Source organism: Pan paniscus, chromosome 11 (genome assembly GCF_029289425.2).
Source record: "Pan paniscus chromosome 11, NHGRI_mPanPan1-v2.0_pri, whole genome shotgun sequence".
Taxonomy (NCBI): Eukaryota; Metazoa; Chordata; class Mammalia; order Primates; family Hominidae; genus Pan; species Pan paniscus.
This window is the reverse complement of record NC_073260.2, coordinates 12,613,556-12,635,292: the sequence shown is the minus strand read 5'-3', so window position 1 is coordinate 12,635,292 and position 21,737 is coordinate 12,613,556. Positions and strand designations below refer to the sequence as shown.

The window sequence follows — 21,737 nt, the reverse complement described above, 5'->3', positions numbered from 1 at the left end:
CTGGCCCGCATTTCTGCTCCTCTGACTCCCTCCCCCAGCAGTCCCCTCCCACCGCCCACCCCGCTGCGCTCCCCGGGAGCAGGGGAGAGGCGTGGCCCGAGACTAGGCCCAGAAAGGGGGCGGGGCCGGACTGAGACGTTCCGAGGCCAGCCCCGCCCCCTGGGCCCCGACAGCCCAGACCCCCTCAGGGAAGGCCCCGGGAACCAGAGTAGGGCACAGGCCGGGCGCCCCTCGGAGTTCGGACGCCCCGGGCCTGACCCGCACCCGGCCTGGTGGGGCCACCCCTCGGCCGGGGAGGCTCCCAGAGCCAGCACCCGCTTCCTCCCCAGGGCGGGGCCCGGCGGCCACGGGCCAAGCGCTGTAAAATTTAAAGAGGTGAGAGAGACACTTCGCAGAAACCTCAGCGGCGCGGGGAAATGAAATAAGGCCTCCCCCCGGGGCGCCCGCCCCCGCCCGCGCTGCCCAGGCCCCAGGTCACCCTGGAGGGTCCAGGTGCGGGCCCCGCGCACAGCAGCCTCTCCCCGGGCGGGCGAGGGCTCTCTCCCTTTCCAGCGCTGCCCCAGGCACTCGGGGATCGGGACCCAGCCAACGGCCCCAGTCCCAGGCGGGGGCCGAGCTGGCCCGAGAAGCTCTCCCCCTCCAGGGCAGAGAGCGTCCCCTCCCCCACGTGGAAAAGCAAACCCAGACCCCCCTGCCCTACTAAAAACTTGTCCCTCTCCTTTCTCGGTGTCCATGGTGGGTCTGGTTCCCACCGCTCCCTCCCTCCCCGCACAGTCTGAGACCCCCCCCGCCGGGCCGCCCCGTCGATCCCAGGTGATGGATGGAGCCTTCAGGGAGCCCGCGCGGGCGGGCTAGGCTCGGGCGGAAATGAAGAGGATAAGATCTGCGAGCAGAGCCGCCTGACACCGTGATATCCGCCTGGCTCGCTGCGCTCCGGGTGATGGATGGGGCGGAGCTCCCCACCCCCCAGCCCCGGAACCTGGCGCCCCTCCCAGAAACACCGCCCGGCTGCCACACATGCGGCCGCCGGACTCCCAGCCACCGGCGCACTCACGCGGCGCCCGCCACGCATCAGCCCGGCGCGCACGAAGGGAACCGTTCCTCTTCCCAGTCCCCTGGCGCTAGCACCAGCAGGACTGCCCTTAGCGCACACAACACCTTACCCACTTGCCCATCACACAGCCTCTTCCGCGCACGCACATACACATGCATGCAAGCTGCACGCCACCCCTCCCGCCCCCCAAACATGTGTTCTTTCCTGAGTCTTGGAGCCACTCAGGAAGAGGGTTTGACTACAGTGAAACTCAGCCCTGGGCGGGGGTCCTGGGACAGGGAACAGAACAGCAATTGCTAATTGTGCTCAGCATCTTGTTCGGCCACTGAACAGGTCGGGCTTGGCATGGACCACGGCAGCTGAGGCACCAGGACTGTCCGAGCAGGCCTCACCATCAGTGTTACCATGGTTACCATCTTCCTAGCATTATCACTCAGCGACATCGTCGTTACCATGGTTACAGGTACCGCATCTCCCTCTTCCGCGTTGCTGCCATTTGATTCCCATCACCATTACCATTCATTCATTCACTCATTCGTGTATCACTCATCCCCTCTATTCATCAGCTGGGGATAGAGAGATCAGTCAGTCGGTCCCCACCTTTGAGAGCGCACAGCTGAAAAAGGGGAGGCAGAGGTAAGCAGCCAAGAGCCTGGTGCATTCTGTAGAGCCCTGAGGAACAATGAGGCCTTGCCACATAGATGGCACCAGGCAGGAAGGACCACAGTAAGAAGAAAGGCATGCAGCTGTCAACAGCATCATCGCCACCACGGGGTGCTCCATGTGCTTGGAGGAGAGTACACTCTCCGGGGCAGGCAGGCAGGGCAGTCATGGGCAGGCAGTAAGGAGAGGAAACCGGTTTGGGCCACACCACGAAGGTTTAATGACCCAAGGTTCCTGTGGCACAGTGATTAAGAGCCAGCCTTAGGGAGTCTGAATGAAGGACCTGGACTTGAATCCTGACTTTGCCAACCCCTGGCTTAGGGACTTTGGGCCCGTCATTTCTGCAGTGTCTGGCACTTTGGAAGTGCTCTGGAAGTCATTGTTTTCATTACTATTCTTTTTCCTAGAGGCCACGCTTTTGGCCTCTAGGAAAGCTCAGGTTCCTCTCTTCCCTAACCTACCGCTAAGCCACACCCCTGAGGAGCCAACGTAGGTGGTTAAGGCCAAGGGTATTACTGGAGGGTGAAGTCTGGGAGCGGAGCTTTCCTAGAACCAGTCCACCTGTGTGTGCCCTCTCCTTTGTTTCCGTGTGGCTGCAGGCTGGAGGACCAGGGATTGTCTGTCATAAGGAAGGAGTTCCTACCCCTGCACATGCTAGGCAGGTAAAGGCTTGTTCCCGCTTACCTGAGCCAGGGATTCAACATCATGATTGGAACCCAGGGCCTTAGGTGATTGTTCTTTATCCAGGGTTTCCATCAGAACCACTGCTGGATTTTTTTTTTTTAAATATGGGTGCCTGGCGGCCTGGAAAACATAGCAAGACGTCGTCTCTACTGAAAATAAAATAAAATAAAATAGCAGGACGTGGTGGTACACACCTGTAGTCCCAGCTACTTGGAAGGCTGAGGCAGGAGGATCTCTTGAGCCATAAGGTCGAGGATTCAGTGAGCTGTGATTGTGCCACTGCGCTACAGCCTGGGTGATAGAGCAAGACCCCTTCTCAAGAAAAAAAAAAAGAAAAAAGATTTGTGCCTTATTATATCTGTCTGATTGTGCCTTCCTTGTCTCTTTTTACTACCTTCTTCACACCTACTGACTCAGAAGTGACTACAGTTTTTTGTTTTTGTTTTCTTTTTGTTTTTTTGAGATGGAGTTTTGCTCTTGTTGCCCAGGCTGGAGTGCAATGGCTCGATCTCAGCTCACCACAACCTCTGCCTCCTGGGTTCAAGCGTCTCCTGCCTCAGCCTTTCCTGAGTAGCTGGGATTACAGGCATACACCATGACACCCAGCTAATTTTGTATTTTTAGTAGAGATGGGGTTTCTCCATGTTGGTCAAGCTGGTCTCAAACTCCCGACCTCAGGTGATCCTCCCGCCTCAGCCTCCCAAAGTGCTGGAATTACAGGCATGAGCCACCATGCTCGGCCAACTACTGTTTTTAGCTGGTGTTTATTCTGCCTGTTCTCATGTTTACACTTTTACTATAAAGGTACCTGTAAAAATGTAGCATTATTTTGTGTATTTACATAAGTTGTTATAAACTATCATGTACATATTTACCTGAACAGAATCATTCCCAACTTTTCACTAAACATTATTTTCTAGGATTTGTCCACATTGATATATGTAGCTTTTGTTCATTCCTTTTATCTGATGATAAGTAGCCCATTGTACAAAACGACTGAAATTTCTTTATTTACCCCACTGTTTGTAGACATACAGATTGTTTTCTGGTTTTGTTGCAATTACAAATGATCATCCTCATGCATGTCTGTTTGTGTATTACAGCAAAATGGCTCTGGCGCATACACTAAGGAGTGGAATTGCTTGGTGCCAAGGTGTGTATATTGTCAAATTGTATTTCCAAATTGCTGTCCAAAGTTGTTGCCCTAATTTACCCTGCCACCAGCAGTGCGCAAATCTTCATTTCTCCACATCCTTACTAATACTTGCTACTGCCAGACTTTTAAATTTTTGCCCATTTGAAGGATGTGATATGATATCTTGTTAATCTTTTAACTGTGAGGGTCTTCACCCGATTATGAATGAAGTTGAGCATCTTTTCATTTGTTATGGGAAATTCCCATTTTCTCCTTTGCGTATTTGCTGTTCACACCCTTTGTCTATTTTTCTGCTGGTTGTTTGTCTTTACCTTATTGGACTGAAGAAGTTGTTTACATAAACTGAATATAAATCCTTTACATTTTTTATTGTGAAAATATTTTCTCCCACTTTGTGGTTTTAAAATACTTTTGAAGAGTGTTATTTCAAATTTTATTTCATCTTTAGATGACAAAAAATAGCCATATATATTATATATTTATGGGGTACAATGTGATGTTTTGATATATGTTTAAATTGTGGAATGATCAAAGCAAGCTAATTAACAAATCCATCACTGCACATTCTTAGTTTTTCATGGTCAAAACATATAAAATCAACTAGTAATTTTGATAAATTTTTTTCTGTACTTCAATGGATGTAAAAACTTTTTAAAATTTAGGATGCCTTGATATATATAATGGTTTTGGCACAAGGATAGGCAAATAAAACAATAGAACAGAATGAAGAGTCAGATTTATCAGTCTTCAGAGTTAGTGCTTTTCTTCCTCCCTCCCTCCCTCTTTCCTTCCTTTCTTCCCTTCTCTCCTTCCTTTCTCCTTTTATTCCTTCCTTCCTTCTTTCCTTCTGTTCTTTCCTCTTTCCTTCCTTCCTTCTTTCTTTCCAATACTTAAGAAATTTTTCCCTAAACAAGACCATGAGATATTCTTTAATAATTTCTTCTATTTTATTTTTTATTTGTATTTATTTATTTTTTGAGATGGAGTCTCGCTCTGTCACCCAGGCTGGAGTGCAGTGGTACAATCTCAGCCCACTGCAAACTCTGCCTCCCAGTTTCCAGCGATTCTCCTGCCCCAGCCTCCCGAGTAGCTGGGACTACAGGTGCACGCTACCACACCCAGCTAATTTTTGTATTTTCAGTCAAGATGGAGTTTCATCATGTTGGTCAGGCTGGTCCCAAACTCCTGACCTCAGGTGATCCACCCGCCTCGGCCTCCCAAATTGCTGGGATTACAGGTGTGAGCCACCTCACCCAGCTGATTTCTTCTATTTTAAATGCTTTGATTTTTTTTTTTTTTTTTTGCATTTAGATCTTCAATCACCTAGAATTTATTTCTATATATGATCTTCCAAATATTATATATTATTTTATATTGGCTTTCATATTGATAGCCAGTTCTTCCATCACTATATATTACATGGCTCCCCACTTCTGCACTGATTAGTGAAGCTGTCACGGGTATATACAGAGTTTTCTCTGACATATGGAAGTCAGTTTCTGGGCTCTACTTTTTGTTCTACTGATCTACTTGTTTATCCTTTGCCCCACCCATACAGTTTTAATGACTGTATCCGTATAAGAAATCTTGATGGTGGCCAGATGCAACAGAGACTGGCTAGCTCTTCACTACACCTATTTCCTCTTGTTCTTGGTACCACAACTGGGCTCCATCTCACAACCTCTCTTGTAAGTAGATGTGGCCACTTAAGTGAGTTCTGACCACTGATGTGAATGGAAACAACGTACACCATTTCTAGGCATTGCCTATAAAATGTCCCATGCATGACCCTTCATCCTCTTTCTCCTCCCACCACCTTGATGCAAACAAGCATGATGACCTTGAAAGATGGGATCCCAGAATGGAAGAAGCCTGAGTCTCCAAATTGCTATGTAAAGAAAGCTGCCCACTGAAAAGAAATGTCCATTTTGGATTTTACACCAGCTGGAAATAAATTATTATTATTATTTTCTTTTTGGATGGAGTCTTGGTCTGTTGCCAGGCTGGAGTGCAGTGGCGCAATCTCAGCTCACTGCAACCTCCATCTCCTGGGTTCAAGCGATTCTCCTGCCTCAGGCTCCCGAGTAGCTGGGACCACAGGTGTGCGCCACCATGTCCAGCTAAGTTTTGTGTTTTTAGTAGAGACGGGGTTTTGCCATGTTGGCCAGGATGGTCTTGATATCTTGACCTCGTGATCCGCCCACCTTGGCCTCCCAAAGTGCTAGGATTACAGGCGTAAGCCACCCTGCCTGGCCTAGAAATAAACTTTTATTATGCTTGGGCCTCAAATATGTTGAGGTTTGTTTGTTTCAGCAGCTAGTGTTACCCTAATACAGCATGGCTAAGTGTGTACCTACCCTCCCCCTTGTTCCTCCTCTTTAAAATTGTCTCGACTGTTCTTGGCTCTTATCCTCACAGGAATTTTAAGATCAATTGACGGACTTCCTTAAAAAAAAAAAAAAAAAAAAAAACTTGCTATGTCTTTGGTTGGAATTCCATTTAATTTCTATATTAATTTGTGGGGACTTACTATTCTTATAATACTGAGTCTTTTCATTCATAAACACAGTCCACTTACTTAGATATTAATTATTAAATGTTAATAGATTTGGTTTGATTCAATATTATTAGATTAATATTTATAATTTATTTTATATATAGGTCTGTGTATCTTCTATTACATTTAATTATAGTTATGTGGATTTTGTTGCCATTGTAAATTAAATATTTTTCTTTTTTACATTTTATGTCTTAATTGGTTTCTGCTGTTGTATAGAAACCCAACTGATTTTTGAACATTTATCTTGTATCTAGCAACCTTGCTAAATTCTCTTCTTAATTCTAATATATTTTGTAAATTTTCAATGTAGAGAATCATATCAAAGATGCTTCCACTTGCTATTCCTTTTGCCTGGAACTCACTTATCCTAGATATCTGTATAGTTCATTTCTTCACAACCTTCAGGTCTCTATTCAAATATCATTTAATCAGTCAGGCCCTCCTTGACCTCCTATACAAAGTAATACACATGCATACAGTGCTCTTTATTCCATTATTCTACATTATTTTTCTTCTTAGGACTGATATAAATTGTTCGCTTATTTTTGCTTGCTTCCTGCGCTAGAATGTAATTTAGTGCAGAAAGTTTTTCTGTTTTACTTACTTCTGTATCTCCCAGTGCTTATTTCAATAGATCATTTTTAAATGAATAATATCAAATGTATTATTTCCTTTCCTATCCCTAATCCTGATTCCTCTTCAGTACAAAATCAAAGGGGTTGCTTCTAAGATTTCACCACTTATATTCTTTGTAATAGGCTTGTGATAGGTTCACTTTATCTGGTTAAAACATTTCCTTTAATATCAGCTTTTCTATGAATATAGTTTTTCTATAAATATGTCGTTTTCTAAGAATTTAAAATACTTTATTATCATTGCAAATGGTTTTTCTCCATCTATTGATGTTAAAAATTATTTTTATTTTCAATCTGTTAATGTAGTGAATTGAACCAATAGATTTACTAGTAGTTAGCTATTCTTGTGTTCCTGGGATAAATTCAATTTAGTCTTGGTGTATTTTTAGTGTAAGATTTAAGGTTCATTTTGCCAACATTTTTAAAGGATTTTTACATCTATGTTCATAAGTAAGATTGGCCTGTCATTTTTATTTCTCTTACTGTTTCTTCTAAATCAGATATTAAGGTTATCTTAGCCACAGTATAGATGGAGGTGAGGGTTCATTCTCTAAGCAGTTTAAATAAGACAGGAGTTACCTGTTTCTTGAAATTTTGGTAAAGCTCACCTAAAAATAAATCCAAGTTCCGAAGTTTTTTTGTTTCTGTCTTTTTTTTTTTGAAACACAGTCTCACTCTGTCACCCAGGCTGGAGTACAGTGGTGTAATCACAGCTCACTGCAACCTCAGCCTCCTGAGTTCAAGCAATCCTCCCACCTCAGCCTCCTGAGTAGCTGGGACTACAGGTGTGTACCACCATGCTTAGCTAATTTTTGTATTTTTAGTACAGACGGGGTTTCACCATGTTGGCCAGGCTAGTCTGGAACTCCTGACCTCAAGCAATCCACCCACCTTGGCCTCCCAAAGTGCTGTCTTTACAGGCCTGAGCCACGGGGCCTGGCCGGCCATGAGGTTTTAATTGTAGGTCAAATTCTTAAGTGGTTATATAAGTGATTATAGATCGACTTGAATTTTCTATTTTTTCCCAAAGCTGATATTGATCATTTTTTAGATTTCTAAAAAAGGTTTTATTTCATACAATTTTTTTTCTTTTTTTTTTTTTTTTTTTGACAGAGTCTCGCTCTGTCACCCAGGCTGGAGTGCAGTGGTGCAATCTCGGCTCACAGCAACATCTACCTCCTGGGTTCAAGTGATTCTTCTGTCTCAGCCTCCCAAGTAGCTGGGATTACAGGCATGCACCACTACGCCCAGCTAATTTTTGTTTTTTTAGTAGAGATGGGGTTTCACCATGTTGGCCAGGCTAGTCTCGAAGTCCTGATCTCAGGCGATCCACCCGCCTAGGCCTACCAAAGTGCTGGGATTACGGGCGCGAGCCACCACGTCTGGCCTTCATACACGTTTTTAAATGACTTGGCAAAGAGTCAAAGTAGTCCCTTATGGGCCCAGCATGGTGGCTCAGACCTGTAATCCCAGCTACTAGGGAGGCTGAGGCAGGAGAATCACTTGAACCCGGGAAGTGGAGGTTGCAGTGAGCCAAGATTGCACCATTACACTCCAGCCTGGGCAACAGAGCCAGACCCCATCTCAAAAACACACACATACACACACACACACACACACACACCCCACAAAAACAACAACAAAGTAGTCCCTTATGATCCTTTTCATCTTTACTGTATACATCCCTTTGAAAAAAATTCTCTCTTTTTTTCTTCATTAAATTTGCTAGCGGTTGTCCATTTTACTAGTCTTCTCAGAGAACTAATTTTTTACTTTGGTGGTAATTTCTGTTGCTTCTTTGTTTTCTAGTTCATTTCTCTGTCTTCTTGAGTTGAAAATTTGGTTCAATTGTTGTTGGTCATCTTGTTTTTTCTAATACAGGTATTTAAGGCTATAATGTTCTAAGTTCCACTTTGGCAGAAACCCACACATTTTCTTATGTAGAGCTTTTATTGTTCTTCAGTGGTAAAGATTTGTAAATTTTTGTAAGGGATGTTACAGTTCCTTTTTTAACCCACTAACTATTTACAGGTAGTCCTGCACTCTAGTTAGCCTTTTACAATTAAATGCTAATTTCATGAGGTCTGCAGGATAGTGCTTCTTGGTTACTTTTGTTTCTTCGTTTATGTGTTAGAATGGGTTGATTTTTACAAACATTCCACACATTCAGGAAGAGAATGTATATGCTCCATTTGCTACATTCAGAATTCTACATGGATTCTTTACATTAGCTTAATTCTGTTATTTAGTGTTCTATATCTTCTTTATCTTTACTAGTTTTTTTTTTTTCATACTCCCTCTGCTAAAAAGTGTTAAAATCTCCTAGTATAATTGAGGATCTGTCCATTTCTGCTTAATGCATTTCAGGCTATATCAAGTTCAGTTTTATATGTTCCTGGGAAGTTGTTTTTATAATTAATTACCACCCACTTTTCTTAATAGTTCTCTTTTCCCTGAAGTTTGTTTACAATTAACATTGCTATACCTGCTCTCTTTTTGTTACTATCTGCTTACTGTTTGTCTCTTTCCATACATTTACTACAACCCATGTCATTCTTGTAGATGTGTCTCTTGTAAAGAGCACTTAGAGCTGATTTTTTTTTTTTTTTTTTTGAGGTGGAGTTTCACTCTTGTTGCCCAGGCTGGAGTGCAATGGCATGATCTCGGCTCACCACAACCTCCACCTCCCAGGTTCAAGGGATTCTACTGCTTCAGCCTCCCAAGTAGCTAGGATTATAGGCATGCGCCACCACGCCTGGCTAATTTTCGTATTCTCAGTAGAGACAGGGTTTATCCATATTGGTCAGGCTGGTCTCGAACTCCCTACCTCAGGTGATCCACCCGCCTCAGCCTCCCAAAGTGCTGGGGTTACAGGCGTGAACCACCTTGCCTGGCCTTATAGCTGAATTTTTAAACCAATCCAAAAATCTCTGTCTTTCAGTGGGTGAATTTAATTTGTTCACATTTACTGTGACTACTATTTTATTTAGAACTATTTATAACATCTTATTTATGTCTGCATGGGTCTCTTCACTATACTTTTCTTTATCCCTTATTTCTTTTTTTCTGTCGTCCATTGAATTAATCATTTCCCCTTTTCCCCTATTGGTTCATAAATTATATATTCTATTTATATTATTTCAATAGTTATCCTTAAATTTTAACATAATTGAAAGAACAAAGCCAAGAGATAATAATCAGTATCTCCTTAATAATATGAGAACTGATATTTAATTCATGTGTCAGCCCCATCATCCATATCTTTATTGCCTAGCTTTTAGTTTCACCTTACTTTTTTTGTTTTTTGTTTTGTTTTGTTTTCTTTTGTTTTTTGAGACGGTCTCCTGCTCTGCCGCCCAGGCTGGAGTGCAGTGGCGCGATCTCGGCTCACTGCAAGCTCCGCCTCCCAGGTTCACGCCATTCTCCGGCCTCAGCCTCCCGAGTAGCTGGGACTACAGGTGCCCGCCACCTGTATTTGTATTTTTTGTATTTTTAGTAGAGACGGGGTAGTTTCACCTTATTCTTTACTCTCCCATTAGTTAGTTATGTTTTAGAGCTAAGGCTTACCGTATTTTATCAAACCTGAGATTTCAGCAATTGTAAGAAACGCTATTATTTTATGGTCCCCTAAGAAAAAAAGGGGGTGACATCAGCAAAAATGGCAGAGTAAGGTCTTCTGAAAGTTCCTTCCTTCATAAAAGCAATGAAAACACTGGCAACAATTGTCAGAAACAACTCTTACAGAACTCTGGAAATTAATCAAAGGCTTGCAGCAATCTGGGAGTACTAAAAAAAAAAAAAAAAAAAAAAAAAAAAAAAAAAAAAAAAAGCCAACAGCTAAATCTCAGTAACAACAGCGAGCTCTGTGGCATTTTAACTTTTCCTATTTCCACATCCCCCGTCCCCAGCTCTCCAGTAGCCTTTTCACTGCAATTACAGTAAAAATCAACAGTCTGGTAACCAGTGGAAGGGACAGAAGGGGTTGGAGCAGTTCAAAGTCCCATTCCCAGAGAATTGTCAGTATTTGACTTGTCTGGTGGTTCCACGGAAGATCCCACTTAGAAAGCTGTCTTTATTCCACCTGATTCAGAGCTCACCCAGTGAAAACAACTTTTCTTCAGGCCCATATGCCCAAAACATTAGAGGCAATTGTTGAACATTGGGTGCCAGAGGCTGCCGTAGCTGTTGGGGCAAGCAAGAAGCTGAGCAAAAAGCTTAAAAGGAAAATCTGGGGAGTGAGATGACAATAGGGGGCCTTTTAAAAGCTCCGACGTATCCCAGGGAATCAAGAAAGCCAGACACATCTGTAGGGCTGTGCACATGCTCTGGAAAGATGTGGGAAGGCCTTAAACTCTCACCTCTGGCTAACCTTGAAGCTCTGCATCAGCAGGAAGTGAAGGCAAAAGCGGAGTTGTACGCTGCCTGACTGGATGTTGAAGGCATGCCCCAAAACACACATATACACAAATATAGCCCCTCAAAGAGACTTAGGGACTTATTGGTTCTAGGCATTTAAGAAAATGTCGACTGGGCACGGTGCTCACGCCTGTAATCCCAGCAATTTGGGAGGCCGAGGCAGGTGGATCACACAATCAGGAGATCGAGACCATCCTGGCCAACATGGCGAAACCCCATCTCTACTAAAAATACAAAAGTTACCTGGGCATGCTGGCGCGTGCCTGTAGTCCCAGGTACTTGGGAGGCTGAGGCAGGAGGTTCACTTGAACCCGGGAGGCAGAGGTTACAGTGAACCAAGATCGTGCCACTGCACTCCAGTCTGGCGACAGAGCGAGATTCCATCTCAAAAAGAAAAGAAAAGAAAATGTCTGTCCAGCTGTTACCTGGCCCACTAAGGTAACAAATCAGAGACTTCAGTAGCCAACACATGACAAGGAATATGTCACAGTAGCCACACATGACAAAGAATATAGACCTTGCAGAATTTGTTCAGAAAAGTCACTAAACAAGCAACAAAAAGCTACCACAAATACAAACCTTGGGGGGCAGAAAGGAGAGGAGGAAGTGGATTTCCAGAGTTGCCACATTAAATTATTTGAAATGGCCAATTTTCAACACAAAATTGAGACATGCCAAAAAAAAAAAAAAAGCAAGAAAATATGGCCCACAAACAGCAAAAAAGCAATAAATTGAAACTGTACCTGTGGAAACCCAGACATTGAATTTATGAGGAAAGCAACTTAAATCAGCTATCTTAAGTGTGTTCAAAGAACTAAAAGAAACCAAGTCTAAAAACTAAAGTGAAGTATGAAAATAATGTCTTATTAAGTAGAGAATATCAATATCAATAAAGAGATAGAAATTATAAGAAAGGGCTGTGCAGTATGACTCATGCCTGTAATCCCAGCACTTTGGGAGGCCAAGGCAGGAGTATCACTTGAGGTCAGGAGGTTGAGACCAGCCTGGCCAACATGGTGAAATCCTGTCTCTGCTAAAAATACAAAGATTAGCTGGGCATAGTGGCACAAACACCTGCAATCCCAGCTACTCGGTATGCTGACACAGGAGAATCACTTGAACCCAGGAGGCAGAGGTTGCAGTGAGCCAAGATCGTGCCACTGCACTCCAGCCTGGGTGACAGAACAAGACTCCTTCTCAAAAAAAGAAAGAAATTATAGGAAAGAACCAAATAGAATAGTCAAAAAGTAAAATAGCAGAAGTAAAAAATTTACTAGAGGGACTTAATGCAGATTTGAACAAGTGGAAGAAAGAATCAATACACTTGAAGATAGGTCAACTGAGATTCTCTAGTATGAGAAACAGAATAAAGTGAAGAAAATAAATGAAGAAAAATGGACAAAGCCGCAGAGACCTCCAGGACATTATCAAGCAAACCAATATATGTAAAATGGGAGTTCTAGGAGAGGAGTAAGAAAGGGGCAGAAATAATATCTGAAGAAATAATGGCTCCAAAATTTCTGAGTTTGATTAAAAATGTTAATCTACAAATCCAGAAAGCTCAATGAACTCCAAGTCAGATAAAATCAAAGAGATCCACACCTAGACACATTATAAACTATTAAAAGACTATGACAAAGAAAGAATCTTAAAAACATCAGAAGTAGACTGAGCATGGTAGCTTATGTCTGTAATCCTAGCACGTTGAGAGGCCAAGGTGGGAGAATCACTTGAGGCCAGGATTTTGAGACCAGCCTGAGACACATGGCAAGACCCTGTCTCTACAAAAAAATTTAAAATTAGCTGGGCATTGTGTCCCATGCCTGTAGTTCTAGCTGCTTGGGAGGCCAAAGTAGGAGGATTGCTTGAGCTCAGGAGGTCAAGATTATAGTGAGCTATGATCATGCCACTGCACTCCAGCCTGGAAGACAGAGTGAGACTCTGTCTCAAAACAAAACGAAACAAAACAAAAAGTAAAGTGACTCACTACAGACAAGGATCCATAATAAGATTAATAGCTGATTTCTCATCAGAAACCATGGAGGCCAGAAGACAGTGAGATGACATATCAAAGTACTGAAAGAAAAAAACCAAGTCAACCAAGAATTTTATATCTAGCAAAGTTATCCTTCAAAAATGAAGAAGAAATTAAAACATTCCCTCATAAAGAAAAAAATCCTAGACAATTTATTACTAGTAGGTCTGCTATAACCCTACAAGAAATAACTAAAGGAAGTCCCTCCAATGAAAGGACTGAAATGCAAGCACACTAAGCAACAATTCCAATCTGCATGAAGAAATAAAAATCACTGGTAAAGGTAACAACATAGGTAAATATTAAAAAATAGTATAGATGTATTTTTTTGTTTGTAACATTTTTCTCCTATATGATTTAAAAGACAATTGAATAAAGCAATAATTTTAAATCTGTGCTGATGGACACTCAATGTATAGAGATGTAATTTGTATGAAAATAATAGCACAAAGAAGGGGAAGGGGATGGAGATATGCAGGAATAAAGTTCTTGTATGCCATTGTAGTCGTACTAATATAAACTAGATTGTTATAAGTTAAAATGTTAATTACAATCCCTAGAGCAATCACTAAGAAAATAAATCAAGTAAGTTTAAAAAATGACAAGACAATGAAATGATACACTGGAAAAAATATATTTAACACAAAATAAGGAAGTAATAGAGGAATAGAAGAACAAAAAAGTCATAGGACATATATAAAACAAATAGCAAAATGATAGATTTAAATACCACCTTATCAGTAATTACACTAAATGTAAGTGGATTGAGCACTCCAATTAAAAGACAGAGATTGGGAAACCATTTATTTTAAAAAAAAGATCCAACTATATACTGTCTATAGGAGACAAACTTTAGATTTAAACATACAAATAGATTGATAATATAATAAAGGATGGAAAAATACATACCATACCAACATTAACCAGAAGAGAACTAGAGTAGCTATCCTAATATTAGACAAAATAGACTATAAGACAAAAAAGTGTATATATATATATATATATATATATGAATCATACAAGGTATCTCTTCTCCAACCACAATGAAATGAAATTATGAATCAATAACAGAAGGAAATTTGGAAAATTCACTATGAAATTTCAACAACACAGTCCTAAATAACCAATGGGTCAAAGAAGAACTCAAAAGAAAAATTAGAAAATACTTTGAGATGAAGTAAAATAAAAACACAGCATACCAAACTTAGCTAAAACAGTGCTAAGAGGGAAATTTATAGCTGTCAATGCATGTTTTTAAAAAGAATGACCTCAAATCAAGAACCTAAACTTCCACCTTAAGAAACTAGAAAAAAAATTAAACTAAACCTCCAAAAAAGCAGAAAGAAAAAAATAATAAAAATTAAGTTGGAAATAAATGTGATAAAGAATAGAAAAACAACAAAGAAAAATCAACAAAACCAAAAGTTGTTTCTTTAAAGGATCAACAAAATTGACAATTCTTTAGCAGACTGACCAAGAAAAGAAAGGATTCAATTATTAAAATCAGAAATAAAAAAAGAAGAAAATGTTACTGATCTTATAGAAACAAAAAGGAATATAAGGGAATACCATGAACAAATTAAATAACCTACATGAAAAGGATAAATTTTTAGAAAGACACAAACTACTGAAACTAAATTTAAAAATTTAATGTCTGAATAGACCTATAACAAACAAAGGGATCAAATTAGAAATAAAAAACTTTCCACAAAGAAAAGCCTAGGACCAGATGGCTTCACTGGTGAACTCTATCAAATGTTTGAAGAAGAATTTATACAAATCCTTTACAAACTCTTCCAAAAAACAGAAGATGAAATGTTACCATGCATTCTATGAAGCCAGTATTATCTTGATACTGAGACACCGACAAATCACACAAAAAGTACAGAACAATATCCCTTATGAATATACATGTAAAAGTTCTTAACAAAATATTAGCAAACCAAATCCACTAACATTTAAAAAGGAGTATACACTATGACCAAATGGAATTTATCTTAGGAATACAAGGTTGGTTCAACATAAGAAAGTCAAACAATGTAACGCACTATATTAATAGAATAAAGGACAAAAGCCACATGGTCAATAAATACAGAAAAGCATTTCACAAGAAAGAATGAGATTAACAAAACTCTGATGCAGTGCTTCAATTTTACACTTACTGAAAGCTTTTTAAAAACATCTATTAGATTTATTTTGACATAGATGTTTACCGTATATTACTCTCATGAATATATGAGGAAAATATAAGTGAAATCAATGAATTCCTAAAACTTTTCACATTCAGAGTACAACTCTTCTGAAGAATTGGTCAATATATATGTATATTCATATATTCATATCAAAGTATGGAAGGAGTACTAAAAAATACTGCAGTCCTTATTTCTGCAATGGGTGACATAGTTATCGTCAGTTTTTTATATTTCCTTCTTTCAACCACCTAGTTCATAGTCCCTTTGCACTCATCAAGCACTCAACTGGTTGTGGTTCCTTGCCTTCTGGATTGACCCTAGCTTTCATTCTGAAGGTCTGTGCCACTAGCAGCCTTGTCTCTATTGGGATGTGGTGGTTCTTCATTAACCTTTATTCCAGGACACGAGACTACTAAAAGTTACCCCCAAAAGACTTCTTGTATTCCACACATACTCCTCTCTGCCCTTATTATAGAAATCCAAATTCTGGACTGATTTCTGGATCAATCAACCTAAACAGTACAATAAATCCTTCATTGCCTGTTAGTTCATTGGTGTGAAGAGCCCAGTGTGGCCAGCTGGCAAACTCAGCTTCCAATTTAATGAAGCCACATCTATACCCACTAATGAGAGCATTCCTCCCTTTGGAACCAACACCTCTAAACCAGCAGAGCCCCACATGTCAGGGACATGAAACAAAAATTTTGCTAGTGAACCATTGGGGTAAAAGTGAAAAGGGCCACTCTCATTTCCACCCTTTGATTCCAGGACCTTGAATCCTGTTTATGGAACAAATGAGACCACATATTGGTCACAATGATTCAGAGCATATACCGTATCTTAGAAGATTCTGCCTTAGCCCTACAAGATGTTGCCACACACCTGGTGTCATAATTGAGTCTTCCAAAAGCCATGTCATTATTTTATCAGGCCAGCTGCCACAGAGTAATGGGGAACCTGATAAGCCCAGTGAATTCCATGAGCCAGGAGCCTTCTGCCACACTTACTCATTTTCTGTAAAGTGAGTTTTCTCTGGTTAGAAGTGATGTTGTGCAGAATGCGATGACTGTGGATAAGGCTGTTGCCATAGTTTGAATATGCTTTGTTTGTCCCCACAAAATCTCATGTTGATATTTGATCCCCAAAGTTGGAGACTGGGCCTAAATAGGAGATGTTCAGGTCATGGGGGTAGATCCCCCATGAATAGATTAATGCCCTCCTCAGGGGTTAGGAGCGAGTGAGTTCTCACTCTATTTGGTCCTATGAGAGCTGATCATTAAAAAGAGCCTGGAAGTTCTCCTGCCCTCTTGCTTCCTCTCTCGCCATGCTCTCTGCACATATGGCTCCCTTTCACCTTCTGCCATGAGTAGAAGCAACCTGAAGCCCTCACCACAACAAGATGCTGGCACCATGCTTCCTGTACAGGCTGCAAAACCATGAGCCAAATAAACCTCTTTTCTTTGTATATTACCCAGTCTCCAGTAGTATCCCTTTATAGCAACACAAAACAGACTAAGACAGCTGTGGATGGTGATTTTGAAAGAAGCATTGTGAGCAGAGAAAGCAAATCCACATCCAGAGTATCTATTCCAGTGGCAACAAAGTGCTGCCCCCTTTATGCTGTAAGTAGCCCGTATAACCAAACTGCCACCACATGGGGGGAATGGGCCCCCCACTGGAGCCTATGGGGAATGGGGCCATCTTGGGGGCTCAGTGTTGGTCTCTGCTGCTGGCAGGTCAGGCACACAGCAGTGACTGTGGCCAGATCAGCTTTGTTAAGTGGAAGTCTATGTTGCTGAGCCCATGAATAACCTCCATCCCTGCCTACATAGCCACTTAGTTCATCATCCCATACAGGAGTAACTGGGGAGAGAGGTTGACTGGAATCCAGAGAATGGGGCATCCTGTCCACCTGAGTATTATGATTCTTCTCTGCTAAAGTTACTCTTTGATGGGCATTTGCATGGACACAAATATCTTCACACCATGTGACAATTTAGGTTTATTCACATATCTCTTCCCCAGATCTCTTTGTCACCAACTATCCAATCTTGTTCTTTCCAAGTCCCTGACCATCCAACCAAACCATTAGCCATCTCCTGCAATTAATTTTTATTAATCACCACAGATCTATACCTCTTTCCAGCTCTCCTTCCAGGAGAAATGAACAATAAGGTGCACTGCTCAACTCTCCACTGGGAGGACTTCCCATTCCCACTGCTCTTCGGAACCACCCCAGAGTGTGGTTTAGTACTACAGTGGTCCACCTATAGATTGTTCCAGCCTGTCTTGCAGAACCATATATTTTCCAGTCCAAATGTTTTCTTTCTCAGTTAACTGGTCACTGGGAAACTTCTCATGACTGCACAGGTACAGACTGAAAAGGAGGAGGCAAAGTAGGAGAACCAGGAGTCACTTGTGCCTTTCAGATCCACTCAAGCCCAACCTAGTACAAAACACCTCTGCTTGCTGAGGGATTGATGGGATATGATGATGTGGATACTGCAGAGTTGTCTGTGGGCCCACCAGGCACACAGTGAAGTTGACACAAGCCAAAACTCCATTAGTCACCCAATTGCCATAATCCCCTTCTTTCATTGGTGAACCACGATGTCATTTTGGGTCCCCAAGCATGCAGTGATCTCCAAAAGTCTGGTTCTTTCCCCCTCCCCAGTGTATAGTCACCCTGGGAAATGGCTGCTGGTACCTTAGGAAGGTCCAGGAGGAAGAGTCATGATGTATTGAAAAAGTTGCAGTGCACACTTTTGGCAGTAGCATTCCTTGTGTTGATTCAAGTCAGACTTCCATTCACTGGACCTAGAGCTTTTTTGCTTATCCGAATCAAGCAAGACTTTAATAATCAACTGCCAATGCTAAAGCATTCTTCAGATCAGACCATTCTGGATACTGCTTTGGCTTCGCTGTCCATTATGGGAATCATGCCCACCTTGTCTCTGTTAAGTGCTACCACTTGGTCCCTGCTACCCCAGGATCCCATCATCCCTATTGAATCCAGAGAGCTCAGTTTCATGGCTCATGGCATCATTTCCCACTGTAATTCCTCTCTTGAAGAGAACTGATACTATGGGACTCTTCGGAGTTGCTGAGACTCCCTTCATCAATACCAATGCATTGCTTTTTCTTTTCTTTTCTTTTCTTTTTTTTCTGAGACAAGATCTCATTTTGTCACTTGATCATCAAGCTCATTGCAGCCTTGAATTCCTGGGCTCAAGTGATCTTCCTGCCTCAGCCTCCTGAGTAGCTGGGACTACAGGCATGTGCCACCATGGCCAGTTCAGTTTTTTTGTAGAGATGGGGTTTCACTATGTTACCCAGGCTGGTCTCAAACTCCTGGCTTTAAGCAGTTCTCCTGCCTCAGCCTCCCAAAGTGCTGGGATTACAGGAGTGAGCCACTGCACCCGGCCTTATTTCTAAAACCCTTGGTGAGCATATTATTTCCTAAAACTAATTATTGGTGAGCTAATTATCTCCTAAAGCCTTGATAAGCATAAACTTAGGGCCCTCCTGGGAGACATGGAGAGGGAGTGGGTGAGTAGGACATAAACAATGAATCTCTTCCAGCTTTCTGTCCCTAAGTTTTGGATATCTCCCTCTGTAGTATATGAAGAAAGTCATGAAATTTCATCCTTATTCAGTATGGTCCATATATGGATCCAGGTTTCAATCAACCAACTGAGCAACTGTTAGAGTCCCTCTCAGCCACTCAAACTACTGCAATAAATCTAGAGTCTTCACTTACATATTAATATCAATAAATTCAGCCAGATTCTACATTATATTGCTCCCACCAAAATCTGACAGTTAGGGTCCATTCCCATGTTGATACAAGTTGGAGACACCTTATAATTCTTTTCTGTATGTACAATGCCTCCTCATGAGTCACACTTTGTGCTTGATCCCATGAAGCTTACTGGGTTTGAGTCTGGTTATAGTTCTAGAAGCAATGGGTGTGTATGCGGGGTGGGGGTGGTGTAGGTCCTGAGGAAGATGGCCATTCCCCTGTAGGAATATCACCTCAGGAGCGGCCATTAGAGATTTTCCAGGCAAGTGGTGAGTAAACTCCCCAGAGGGAGAGGAAGGGATGCTTCCACTGACAAAAAGCTTGGTGGGATTGGGAGTTCAAGGTTCTTATCTTCATCGGAATCTTCCCAGATACCCCCACTCCAAATTTTAGGGTCGCACTCCTTCTCAATCAATGACCTCTAACTTTAACATGAGACCTTCCAAGGTTGTAAATTCAATGAGCATCATAATTTAGCTACCCAAGGGATTAGATTTAGAGTTTGGTTTTTAGAAATCAACCTGCAGCTCCAGGAGGTGAAGTTTTTTCTTTTCAGAGCATATGGAAGTGCTTCTTGATTGTTTACCCATTTCTTCATCTGAGAATTTAAAGCCCTGCACTCATCATCTTCCTCTCCAAATTTTCCAGTGCACTTAGAAGCAACCAACCTGTTGGGCGCAGTGGCTCACACGTGTAATCCTAGCACTTTGGGAGGCTGAGGCAGGCAGATCATGAGGTCAGGAGATTGAGACCATCCTGGCTAACACGGTGAAACCCTGTCTCTACTAAAAAATACAAAAAATTGTCCAGGCGTGGTGGCTCACACCTGTAATCCCAACACTTGGGGAGGCTGAGGCGGGCGGATCATGAGGTCAGGAGATTGAGACCATCCTGGCTAACACGATGAAACCCCGTCTCTACTAAAAATACAAAAAATTAGCCAGGCATGGTGACATGCGCCTGTAGTCCCAGCTACTCAGGAGGCTGAGGCAGAAGAACCACTTGAACCCAGGAGGCAGAGGTTGCAGTGAGCCAAGATTGCGCCACTGCCCTCCAGTCTGGTGACAGAGCGAGACTCCATCTAAAAAAAAAAAAAAAAGTAAAGAAGCAACCAACCAACCCCTGAATCCTTGTACCATTTATTTCCATCAAAATGTTCTATGGCAGTAGTTACTTGTTCAACAAAAGTCATGCCTTCTGTAGGCCTTGATGCCAAGAGTCTAAAGATGATAATTTAATAGCTCTTCTCCAGCACATGCCATCAACCACCGGCATCCCCTTTACTCCTAAAAGCAGAATCCTTAATGCCTCTATATCTACTCGGATGGGAGAACCAAACCACATTCCCATCCTTAACATTCTCTTCCCTGGAAAGCATCATTAGTATCAATAACTGCATCAGTCAGGGTTTGGTTAGGGAAGCAAAGCCACTGTGAGTGTTACAGGATACAGATTTATTACAGAGATTAGGCCTGAACAATGTGGGTAGAGCTAGGGAAGTGAAGGTCATGGGGGGAATTGGAGGATCACAGACAAAGTCACTAAGTCATCCTCCTCCTGATGCATCGGAGGCTCGGTTGGAATCGAAACCAAACACATCGAGCCACTAAAAATGGGATTGCAAAGGGGTCATTGTAGGGAGGTCCATGGGATGCTGTTGCCTCTTGGTAGCTCCTCCTCTGTGACTCCACAGTTAAGCATCTTGTAGGGGACATGGAGCTGCTCCTGGTCAACAAGAAGAGCCGGTTGTGGAACAGAGAACAAGGAAGACAGGTTGGGACCCACCCTGCACCTCAGCATCTGTCTTTTACCATACTCGACCACAGTGACAATCAGGGAACCATAGCAACTCCTGCACTTCTTCCAGCCACCTCCTGTCTTGGTCAAGCGTCCCCTGGAAGGAGATTCTGGGAGCGGTAGTTCATAGCTTAACCAAGCTGGCACTAGAACATTGCAGTACAGGGAATATAATGGCTTTAGAGCTCATAAACTTGCAAGTTATTATTTCAGATGCCGATTGAGACTAGATTGCTCTGTCAAAGCATTCTCCAAATGGCATGGAGAGAGAATCTGATGGTCTCAGCTTGGGTCCTGTGTCCACTACTTGTTTAATCAGCTATGCCCAAGGGACATATGTCACATTATGGCCTGTGGCCCTCCCCTGAGAATCAAGAAAAGGGAGTTGGTTCACAGCCCTCAACTGGTATTGTGTAAAATCGAGGACTTTGCTAGAATTTTTGTTTGTTGGTTGGTTGGTTGGTTTTAGAGACAGAGTTTCACTCTGTTGCCCAGGCTAGAGTACAGTGGCATGCTCATAGCTCACTGCAGCCTCGAACTCCTAGGCTTAAGCGATCCTGCTGCCTCAGCTTTCCAAATGGCTAGGATTACAGGTGTGTGCTACCACACATGCCCAGGTTTTTAAAATTATTTTTGGTAGAGATGGAGTCTCATTATGTTGCCCAGATTAGTCTCGAACTCCTGGCCACAAGCGATCCTCCTGCCTCAGCGTCCCAAAGCATTGGGATTACAGGCATGAGCCA

The 21,737-nt window shown here is 42.3% G+C and overlaps 1 long non-coding RNA gene across 2 annotated transcripts; it reads left to right on the top strand.

Annotated features, from left to right (window-relative positions):
* The first annotated feature begins 203 nt into the window (after nucleotides 1–203).
* LOC129398701 (uncharacterized) lies at nucleotides 204–6,193 on the top strand. 2 transcript variants are annotated; one of them, XR_010109179.1, is made up of 4 exons: nucleotides 204–375; nucleotides 1,388–1,517; nucleotides 3,505–3,554; nucleotides 5,116–6,193. It is a non-coding gene; the product is annotated as an uncharacterized LOC129398701 (long non-coding RNA). The 2 variants fall into 2 exon arrangements; XR_008626577.2 differs by lacking the exon at nucleotides 204–375 and having other exon boundaries at nucleotides 1,019–1,517.
* The last annotated feature ends 15,544 nt before the right edge of the window (nucleotides 6,194–21,737 follow it).